The following is an 11,367-nucleotide window of genomic DNA, read 5'->3' on the forward strand; positions in this document are numbered from 1 at the left end:
GCTCTTGTAGACGGCATTGCATAACGTGTCGCCGCCGCATTTCCAGACACCCCAAACAACTGCAGTGTATGATGGTAATTGCTGGCGGCGTAAATAAGTTAAACGGCATCAAAGGATAGCAAGAGAAAGTAATTTGATATGAAATGTCGTCAATATTTGGCAAGCAGCTAGAATGGCGGTTACCCGTGAGCATTAAACATACTTTTTTAACGTGGACTTTTGCGTGCCAAATAAGCAGCGCCTGGTTGCAATTGCCTTGCTTTTTTACAAGCGAAAGGTAAAATGTCTTGTGACACACAGAATATTAAAGCATATGGGCACGTTTCAAATATGTGCGCATGTGTACAGTGTTGTGTGTATTCAAAGTAATGCTACAAGCTGCACTCTGTCTCGAAATATAAGTGTTCCGTATGCTGAAATGGGTCATTCAAGCAGCGAACGGCTCTTATGCTGAAATTGGCGAGTAACGTGAAAGAGTCTGGTATGAAGCTGCAAACGTTTTTACGTTTTGATAGTAGAAATCCTTTGAAAATTCATGTTTAGAGCTGTCGGTCCGAGCGTGTTCAACAATTATTATCCTCGCAGTTCGCCCTTGTAAGCTTACGTTCCAGGTTTATGGAACTGTTAAAATATGATCCGATAAATAATCATATCTAAAATGCAGACTCAGTTCTTTCAGAAAGTAAATCGCTTGAGTTAAATATGCGGATGGAGCAAAAGATATTTACTGTGCCCGCTCAATAAACTGTGGACCACGCTTCAACGCAGAGCACTTCCCGGCATGAATCAATACCGACTCGTTCATATTTCCACTCTTGTTAATCTTCCAATTGGCTCCAAATTAGTGATATAGTAACAAAAATGGGAAGATTAGGGGAACGGAATCGCCGCTGAGGGATGGTGGTTTACAGAGTGGTTGAAATCTTGCCCATAGGAACTAAAAGACAATGCATAAAAAAGTTGCAGTAATACGATCTTCAAGGGGCTAAGTGGTATCCTTTGACGTCGCCTTAAGATATTTTGGTTTGTGGTGAAAATATCGCTGCGGCCGCGGTGACGCGGTACGACTAGATTAGAGCTTTGGATAAAGATCAAATTTTAATTAACCGTCAGATTAATGGTTGGAAAGCGAAGCTTCAATGAAGAGAAACAATTTGATTCCTTCATCTGAAGCATTCTTAATATTGAATACATTTTCTAACGGCGTTTGATTAGTGAAACAAACTTAAAAGAAAGACCATATGAAGTGTTTTCGTTTTCAACTAAGTCACGTTTTTCTTATCGCCACTAACGCATTATCTCTACATACTGGACATTAAAAGAACTATCAAATTATTGAGTTAGACCTGGCTACTATCCACAGCAGAAGCAAAGAAAAAATTATTAAGACACAAGGTTAGCACAACAGAGAGCAACACCACCCAACCCTAAATGTCTTAGGCAAACACTATGGGTGCAGCTAATCCACCTGTCAATCTGTACTAAGACATATTTGCATTTTTAATGCAGAGTAGCTTCCAGGCGATTCTCCAAATATTCGCTAATTCGCTAGTTTTGGCCGTATGCGGACGCACCTTTCCCTCGACCTTTTTGCGTCACCTTTTTTTAATAAAATGGATGTTGTTAGCACTATTTCGTCCTTCTTGTTATCTCCTTTGCATTACGCTGTTCCAGTATGTATAAATATTAGCCATTTTAATAAAGAGAAATTTGAGCAGAAATTATAATTGTAGCTGTACCTCTACCCGCTTATTGGGAAATTGCCTCCATCTACAGGTTCCTTAAAACAGCGCATAGGCAGTGTTCTAAGCACTATACTGGTGGTTGGTGCGGTTGACATTAGTGTGACATTTGCTGGATATCAGGCCTACCATAGTAGATCGAACTACTGCCTAGAACGAGCTGGGGGCGAGTTTTCATCCCTCGTCTAAGACGGATTTATTTTGAATTCCAAAGATTCTCGGAAAGCTGAAAATATTTCCTGAAATCTATAGCTTTCCTTTTGAGATCTATGCAACCAGTGTGGCCAGTTGGTCTGAAATTATGCTCAATGAAACATGGTTGTTCGAAGTCACTAAGTTTTAAGTGTAGCACCCGCACTAAGCTCACCTCTATTTGTCATATCAAAACACTGCATCCTTGATGAGCATAATTCCCTAACATCACTTCGAATCTTGAGGCAGCTGCGAGAAATGTAAGGTATATGAAATTAATTATGAAAAGTTCCCCACAACGAACAAAACTTGCTTTAAAAGTTTCTTTTGAGATTCAAACGCGTTGTTGAGACTGCCTAAGACTGCCGCCAAAACTCACAGGGAACTATTTTTGAACGATCATGAATACCAAAAGATGCAAAGATTCTGAGGAAAGATCCGCTAATATATTGGTTACTATGGTTCAACTTTACTGTGAAACAATAAAGTTGTTAAGAAACCTACAGGGGTTTGGGAAAACATAATACAAAACAAACGCTTGCGCCTGTGCGAGCCTAACACAACAGGTGTCTAGTCTAGACAAAGGCAACCAGTCCCAGAAGGCAGAAAGAAATTGGTCCAGAAAGCCCGGACAGACACTCACATACGAGGTCTCCCAGCCAGCGCTCCCGCCGTCGATAGTACTTTCCACGCGAGTCCCCTGTGCCTTCCGTCGCGTGCGTTTTTTTTTTTTTTAAACAAGTGTTACTCCCTTCTCCTCGGCTACTCCTGCACATGTCACGCATATCTGTCTTCCATGAGCCGTTGATAAGTACGCGTTGGCCGGACGGCCTAAAAACTTCTCGTTGGAAAAACTGTGCAAGTCCAAAATTTCAGTGTGTGTTATACCACATGGCGGATACTCGGTGAACATTGAGAAGTATTCGCTTATTTTATATCGCTACCACTGAGATAAAAATACTGCACGTATAGTTCAGTCGTCAACTATCCACATTTTAGCTTCACAGATATATCCGCAGTGTGCATAAAAATGCAACATATCTGAACGCTATACGCAGTTCTGAAGCGTAGCCAGTATCTGCACATCGCTAACCTTTAAAAGGTGCATGATGAATTCACTCTCTGCTGCCCCTCACGGAGAGTCATGCAGGATCACAGGATACACAAAGCGCACCCCGCCCTTGCCACCTGCATAGTGCATGCCCCACGAAAAAATGTAATGAAGAAAAAAAAACACTTAGCAACACTGAAGCCGCGTCTACAACGGGAACGATACCGCAAGCATATATATAGAACCGAGTTTTGTTTTCACCAGCTGTGATGGCAATTCAGGGCGAATTCAGTGCCGCGCGCCTTGCTAGAAAGCCGCAGTGGAAGCGTAAAGAAGCACAGCTGTTGAACTATGATTTTGTTGCGAAAGCAACACTACGCTAGCCAGCTCGGTTCGTCGTGTAGGCTTGTAGGCCGTAGCCACAAATGGCAGGCGCTACAAAACCGTGGCAACAGTAGACAACTTGGATCTCTCGTCTCACATGAGACGGTTATTCAGAATCAGCCTGTCAGGACCCTGATATTCACGTTATATATATATATAGGCTCTATAGGCCACTAAAGCACGTTCATACGGCTCGGTTGAAGCGGGAGGGAGGAGGGGGAAGATGAGGAGGAAAGGCAGGGAGGTTGAACCCGTAAAAGCAACCGATTTGCTACCCTGCACTGGGGGAGGGGGGTGAGTTGATAAAGCAGGGCTTTATATGTGGGCTGGTAGCCTACGCTATCGCGTCACACAGTTAAATGCGGAGCTTAAGTGCCCCCACACTTAGATGCAATAAAAGCCTTTACCACTACTAACTAAAACGCCGGTGAAATTTGATGTGTTCAACGGAACCCTGGTTCAACGGAACGCGCTCCAATAGATGGCGCCTCCATCGCTGTGTAAAACTGTCCGAGACAGGGGTCGTAGTAACCGGGGTGTATATATACTCGTATCTACCCAGGCCAGCGTTGAAACTGCGTTGGACGTTCTGGCTACCGGAATGCCTAGCCGAACTGAAAAGGAGTTGGTTTTCGTGACGAGGGACTTTAATAAAGACAAGAACTCCACCTCAGCTCAAACAGCAGCGGAGCGATTTCTACTTTAATTGAGCCAGCACCAACCTCAAACCACCACACATTGGGAAAGCAGTTTAGACTTAGTTTTACACAGAGCCTCGGCAGATACAAAGCGCATCATCTGCAGAGGGGAAACCAAGTCCCAGTACTTCACTGACCATCGCAGTGTTATCTTGGTATAAAGAATAGAAGCCAAGTGCTTACCTGAACAGTTCGTTTTGTATATACAATATATCTAAACCAAACGCTTAACCACAATCTACAACCACAAACGTAGCCATACAGCCGTTGCTTTCGCAATCGCAATTAAACTAAGGTTAACGACAGCTAAACCACGGCCAACTTTTTTTTTTTTGTCGTCAACTTCTATTCCAGGGTACACAAGCGCCACGCTGAGAATGGCAGCTTTTTCTTACCTTTTCGATACCTTTTCACGCGTAGTTTCTCTGAAACGACACACTGTTAGCGTGTACATGACTTGGCATTTTACTACGATTGTTGACGTCGTTTCGTGCCCCATGGTGTGCTAGCGCCGGTGCCAGCACAAAAAGCTATTTTTCATTCCTGCACCTTTTCACATGTGGCAGCTCGAAAACGTTGCACATGTGGCGGCATGAGTCAACGCCGAAGCAGGCTTTGCCACAGTGGTTCGAGGCACAGTTTTCAGCGTGCATATTAAGCGACGTGCGCTGTTACAAAAGTCGTAAATAATTAAGTATCCTGGCTCACCTCTCAAGATTACCTTTCTGAAAAAACTTGCCTAAAAATTGAATGGAAGCCAAAGTACAGCTTCTGTTCTTTCCTTTTTTTTTTTTTTTAACACTACAATCTTGCACAGAAGTCGTATAGCGTAAGAGGTGTCTGCAGGAGTCTGGAGCGAATGCGCACATTGTCTTTATGTAGGAACGTTATTTTTTATATTTACACAATATCAAAATAATGCATATATAGAGCCTAATATTTTACCGACAGGCAGGACAGGTAGGACTTAGGACCGGTAGTAACCACAGATCCGGACCATGAAAGGGAAATAACAAGGAGAATGAGATTAGGATGGAGCGCATTTGGCAAACACTCGCAGATTAGGACTAGCAGCTTACCGGTATCGCTCAAGAGGAAAGTAAACAACAGTTGAATTATACCTGTACTCACCTATGGAGCTGAAACGTGGAGGCTAACGGAGAGGATTGTACGTAAGTGGAGGAGAATGCAGAGCGCTATAGAACGCAGAATAGTAGGCGTAACATTAAAATATAGGATGCCTGCAGAGTTGGTCAGAGAAATAACTAGTTACTGACATTCTAGTGGAAATCAAGAAAAAAATGGGCATGGCCAAGACTCGTAGTGCGAAGAGAGGATAATCGACGTTCACTTAGGTTAACAAACTGTATTCCAAGGGCAGGAAAGCGTAGCAGGGGGTGGCAGAAAGTTACGTGTGCAGATGAGCTTTAGGAGTTTGCAGGGTTCAAGTGGACACCGCTAGCGCAGGACCGGGTTAATTGAAGGAATACAGGAGAAGCCTTCACCCTGCAATGGGTATAGTCAGGCTGATGATGATGATGACGATGAAGATGATGAATATTTTTTTTTCTAAAATGAGTCATGTCATTATGCTTCAGTTTTGTAGGCTCAGCAAGATGCCTTAACTAAAGTATCGAAAAAAAGGTCTCCAATGTTGAAATGTTGAGTTCCATTGCTATATATATGCTGTATATATGTTTCAATGTATACGTGTGGATACATCAAACATTTCAATGCCTATACCATGGGACGCCTTTGAATAGTTAGGTAGTATCGAGACTTTTGTTATGGATTCTATAGAGTACGATAATGAGCAGCTTTTGAATGCCTCATTTTCCTCTCACAGCTTCGACTGAATGTGCGAGCAAATGTCTCCCAGGTCATGTTTGCACTAGAATATTGGACAATTTTCCCACTGAAAGCTCCAACTCCCAGTTATCTCCTGTATATTTTACGTTGCATAACATGGGTCAACAGTTGAAAGTTTCAGCAAATACCCTCTGGGTATAAACGCTCCATATGAGCGCTTTTATTGTGATTAAGACTAACCATAATGCTAGAAGGACTTGGTTATAGTTAACATAATAAAGAATAAAGGGAGCGATGATACTTGGCATAATGGCAAAGTTGTGCGTAATAAAATTGTTTATGCATCACAGGTACGCTATTACTTGCATTCTTGAGTCATTGAAATACAACGTTCATCAAATAGCCAGGCTGCAGCTCACCGTTTTGCGTATTTTGTTCAAAATGGTGATTGGAACATAAAATAATATTAGTAAAAGTCGCTCTGTTTGTCCCTACAACAATGTTGAGAGGCTGGCTGTCATGCACAATTTTCTGATAAGTTGTTAAGGATTTAAGTTTCGATCGATAGCTTAAATGAGAGCGCACCCCTGTTGCGTCGTGAAGAATGATAAATTTGTCTTAATTTTCACGTCACTGATAGCTGCAGAAAAACTCTGAGACAAATAGTGCGATTGAATAAATGGCGTTTGAGAATCAAAGAAAAGGCATTTAAAATGGCATTCAGAGATTCAGAGAAGTGAAATAATGCTGCAATACGAGCAGCGCTCTGAAGCCGCATCGGCCTAGTTATATTGCACATGCTAATCGCTAGCTCATCGGTCATATTGGACATGGAGGCCATGGCCGTACAGTTTCCTACGGTAAGAGAGGGGTTGCGTGAGTAAGCCGCGCTCCGCTGCAGGGCAAACGCATCACGCTGGTCTAGCAGAGCACGTACGTGATCTCTGTATCTGGACATTTTGTTTCTTTCCATTTATGCCACTGCACGTGTGTCTGATCGAACGTGCTAACAGCGGGAAAGTACTGTGTAAGCGCTTTAACGATGCTTTCTTCCAATACAGTTTATGCAGCCTATTTAGATTGCGCAATCTCCTGGACGTGCCGATATCCAAAGGACGTAAAGGCTGTTGAACAGAAATTATAATCGCTCGGCAGCAGTCGCCATGTTTCACATCTGTCGTGTTTTAAGTTCAAGTTTCTCAAATCGAGAGGGCAAGCTGCACTATCTCAATTTTTTTTTTTTTCAAGTATGAAAGTGCTCTTTTATAGCAGGGGAGTGTTTTCAGTGTTTTTTCTGTGGTCTTTAGCATCCACCTTCATGAGTCTTACGAACACCAGTTTTAGTTTGTTTTTCTTCATTATGGAGGTATTGTTGTTTATCTCTTGACTTCTTTCTTTTTCCGGCAAACAAAAATGTCCTCACATGAGGTACCATAGCAGCAACGATGCAAGCTGCTAAGAGGCACTCACCTTTACAGTATCTCATCATAAAAAGCGGCAATTTGACTTCGTTCTGTGGTGTATAATGATATTGTAACGTCTATTAAGGAAACAATTTGACCTTATAAAAAATAAGGAGGAAACTTGAGGCTTCGCCTTTGGAGTACCCGCAATATTACTTTTAACACCACGTTTTCATTCCGCGCAGTTTTAAATCTGCGAGTGTGTTGAAACTATTGCGCACATACTTTGCGACTGTCCTCAATTTGAGCGTGAACCTTCTTTCCTGGCTGCTATACTCCGCCGCTGGGACTCTCGCGCTTTTACTGAAGAAACGATTCTGAGCCCCTGGAGGACTCCTTCATCACAAAGGAAATCAGTTAAGGCGCCACTTAAGTTTCTAAAGAACTCGGTATTGAGCTCAAGACTTTAACTGTACGCTCTTTACTCCCTTTCACTATCGATCTCTAGGCATGTTATAGAATCCTTCCTTTGGCGCTCTTTCTTCCCTTTTTCTCTCTTTGTTCTCCTCCCCACGTGTAGGGTAGCCTACTGGGCATCGCCTAGTTAACATCCCTGCCTTTCTATTTCATTTTCTCCCTCTCTGTCTCTTTCTCTTGAATCTTTCACATTGTTTTAATTTTAAAAATATCTTTAATGAAATATCACTGCACATCTCAAACGTAGTTTCCTTCCTTAGCTTGTCATACGCACCCCAACGCATTCATGAGGTGTTCCTCTGACACATTTGATAACAACGAGCTTTCGTGTCATATGCGTTCCGTTCCGCCTCACAGGCAGTGGAGGTCTGGCTTCGAGAATCAAGGACAACAAATTTGTTCTATTGAATTACTTTTATTTTAAAAAATACTCCATCCGAAGAGCCTCCTCATCAATCGAGTCTTTATTTCACCTCTTCCCCAATTCCTTACCTTTATTCGCATGTGGGTTATATATCGAATATATATACCGAGTTATATCGTTATATCGAATTCCCGCGTGTGAGCATGTTCCTGTGACGTCGTCACGCTGTCAACTAATAAAGATTTTTTGCAGTCGCCATCAACGGTAGCGATTTTTCGACGGTCGCCGCCATTGTTTAACCCTAGTTAAGCTGGCAAATTCGTGCGAAAGTCATAGTAAAGGGATCCGACTCGCTCCTCATGCACTTTACAGGCGCAGCCCGAAAGGGCTATGCTTCTTTATGTTGCTACACCGCGCCACTGCTGACATCAATCGTAAGTTTGGCTAATTGTGATACCCATCGGCAGGCACCGTCAAAGGTCATGTCGACGATGATGGACATCTAAGTGGGTGACCTTGATTAGCAACCGCCTACTCATGCCCCCCCCCCCCCCCCCCCCCATGTCATACATGACATGGGCATGAATAGACTGCTGCTGTGCTAATTTTTGTCACGGAAACCCTCATTATCAGGCGTTACGCAACATTCGTGATCGGAGTGGTATCAAGTAATCTTTTAGCACTAAAATGAGCGAAGTAATTGGGTGGTTATATTTTCCTCGTCCAATACAGAATTCTATCGAATTTCTCTGCTTCAAAGGACGTCGGGTACCACCGTCTAAAGGCTGTGCAATGAATCTTGAATGTAAAGTTGTCATTATCCTAATTTGACTTTGATAAAAACTTGGCTAAATTCAATGGCGACACTCTGTAGAAATGTGATCCGCGGAACGAGGTTGCGCAAATTTCAAACCACTTCCGTCCTATCTGAGGATGGATACACTTAAAATATTGAGCTCTTCTGAATACCATCATCAGTCTAAAAACAGAAATGTTTAGTTACATTAATATCGCGGGTAACTTCAGCGATCACTAGTGCTATTTGTTTCTATATATAGGCTTACATGCTAATTACTAATCTCTTGCCTGTAACATAGTTACTATCACAGTACTGCACATGTGCGAGGCACGCTGCCATCTAGACGTGAACTCTGTGATGAATAGACAGTTTTCTTTCGCTGGAATATTGATTTATTGAATGTCCTATATTGAATGGGAAAGCTCGTGGCCATGGATAATTAAAGTTTCGCGTAGCATACAAGTTTGGCCATGCGAGTAACGTTAACGGCACAACACATCCTTTTTTTTTTTTTTTTGCAGTAAGCTGGACGTATGTCTGCAATATGTCTCAAGAACCACAAGCAGGCCAGTGACAACCAATGGTTGGCTGCTACTCCCACTCTGTACTTATTGTCTTAGTCACACTTTCACTAACTGGTGCTGGCTAAGCCTAAAAATATGGCTGCTTTGCACAAAATGCTGTTTGAAACATTTAGTATCACAGTGCACAGCGGTATCGTTCGGCAAGAAAGACCTTCTAAAGGCCCGAACACTGAAAGAAAATAAATCATTCACTCACCTGACAACAATTCCTCAAGTTCGACCAGCATTTCTCGCCTTTTCGTCGGCGTCTCCCCGAGTTCTTCTTCGGCTATTCGCTGCAGCTTGAAAGGAAGCGCCCCTTCAGACGTGTCCAGCACGTCGTCCACACATTTCTTTGTATAGACGCCTGTCATTTCATCAAAATCCTCTGTTCATCTCTGTAACGCGGGCACGGAGTCTCACTTACAATCCCGCTATGCAACTATTGAATACAGAAAGCGAGGTGACTGTTTACAGAGAAAAACAGAAACGCCAGACCGTCATGGCCTAGACAATACCGCGTGAAGGGCATTTCGCCGACAGCGAATGCGGGAAACCGGTTGCAAGGCTATTGCCGACGAGCGAGCCGCAACACTGCAAACACTTTCTCCCGACAGCGGTCATTGATTTCACAAGGCTGTGAGGCTATGCTTCAGAATGAGGCCACCACAGGTGGCCTCCTTTCAGAAAGATGATGATGATCATGATGAAGGTGACGCGATGTTTGCGCCAAACTGAGAGGACGTAAAGCGAATACGCTGGGCAATAACCAAAGTAGAGAAAAAGTAATGACTTGAGAAAACAGGTAGTAGCAAGCGTCTAGGTGAACGGCGAGAGTTACAGCCAAATCTTCGTCTTACTACATTCAGTTTTTGAGGCCATTGAGAACTGCATGCGCGCCTCGGAAGTAGGAGACGGCCATGATTTTAATCACGCGCGAGGTATGACGGGGTTAGATCGCACGTGTACGTACCTGTGCATGTTGGGATCATTTCAATATCAAGATATCCAGTATGTTTTTTGTTTTGTTTTTTCGTCAAGCAAATGGCCTCCATTCGTAATAAATATGTAGCGAGCTATTGTGCTAGCAACACAAAATCAAAATTGAAAACAAATTGATTTAGGTATGTAAAGCTCCCTTTCTCATGGTAGTCCGCGTCTATCGACCCTGAAATTCAGGACAAGGGAGAGAATCAGTGCGGTGACAGTGCAATTCATGATGCACTCGCGCCGCCTATATATAGGCTTCGTGAAGTGGCAGTCCTTAGCTGAGATTAACTGAGGTGCATATGGCTGCACTGAACATCTAATGAGGCAAATTTTATAACATTACAGCAAGTTGGAAAGGCTCAGGGTATTTTAAATATACTACGTTTGAAATAAAACACCTGATATCGGTCACAAAGGCTAGCATCCGCTTATATACGCAGAAACCGCTGCAAGCACAGCGGTGATGTCTGTTGCGAGACTTATATTTCGAAACATTGTTGAAGACGATGATTCAGAGATAAACGACAAATGTCACTGAATGTTTTAAAACAGGGAAAATAGCGCTTTTAAGATCGTATTGACAAACATTACTAATCTCATTGAAGCTGAGGAATAGTAAAGAAATGTAGCATTATCAGTCGCTCAATGCCTACGCCATGATAGCCACAAAGACAGAACCAAACTTGCCACTTACATTCACAGAAACCTTATTTTCTTTGCTAATTAGCCAATAATAAATTCTTTTCGCATAAGCCAATTCGACCGTTGTTATCCCAGCCATCAAGGAAGATCTACCGGAGTATCCCATTTATTCATGCTCGCTTGCGACAGCACTTGGACCCTATATTGCCGACAAGCTGATATCTTTCAAGAGAACATGGTTCTGAGGGTGTTA

This window comes from Amblyomma maculatum, chromosome 6 (genome assembly GCF_055883805.1).
Source record: "Amblyomma maculatum isolate TAMU_Amacu chromosome 6, ASM5588380v1, whole genome shotgun sequence".
Lineage (NCBI taxonomy): Eukaryota > Metazoa > Arthropoda > Arachnida > Ixodida > Ixodidae > Amblyomma > Amblyomma maculatum.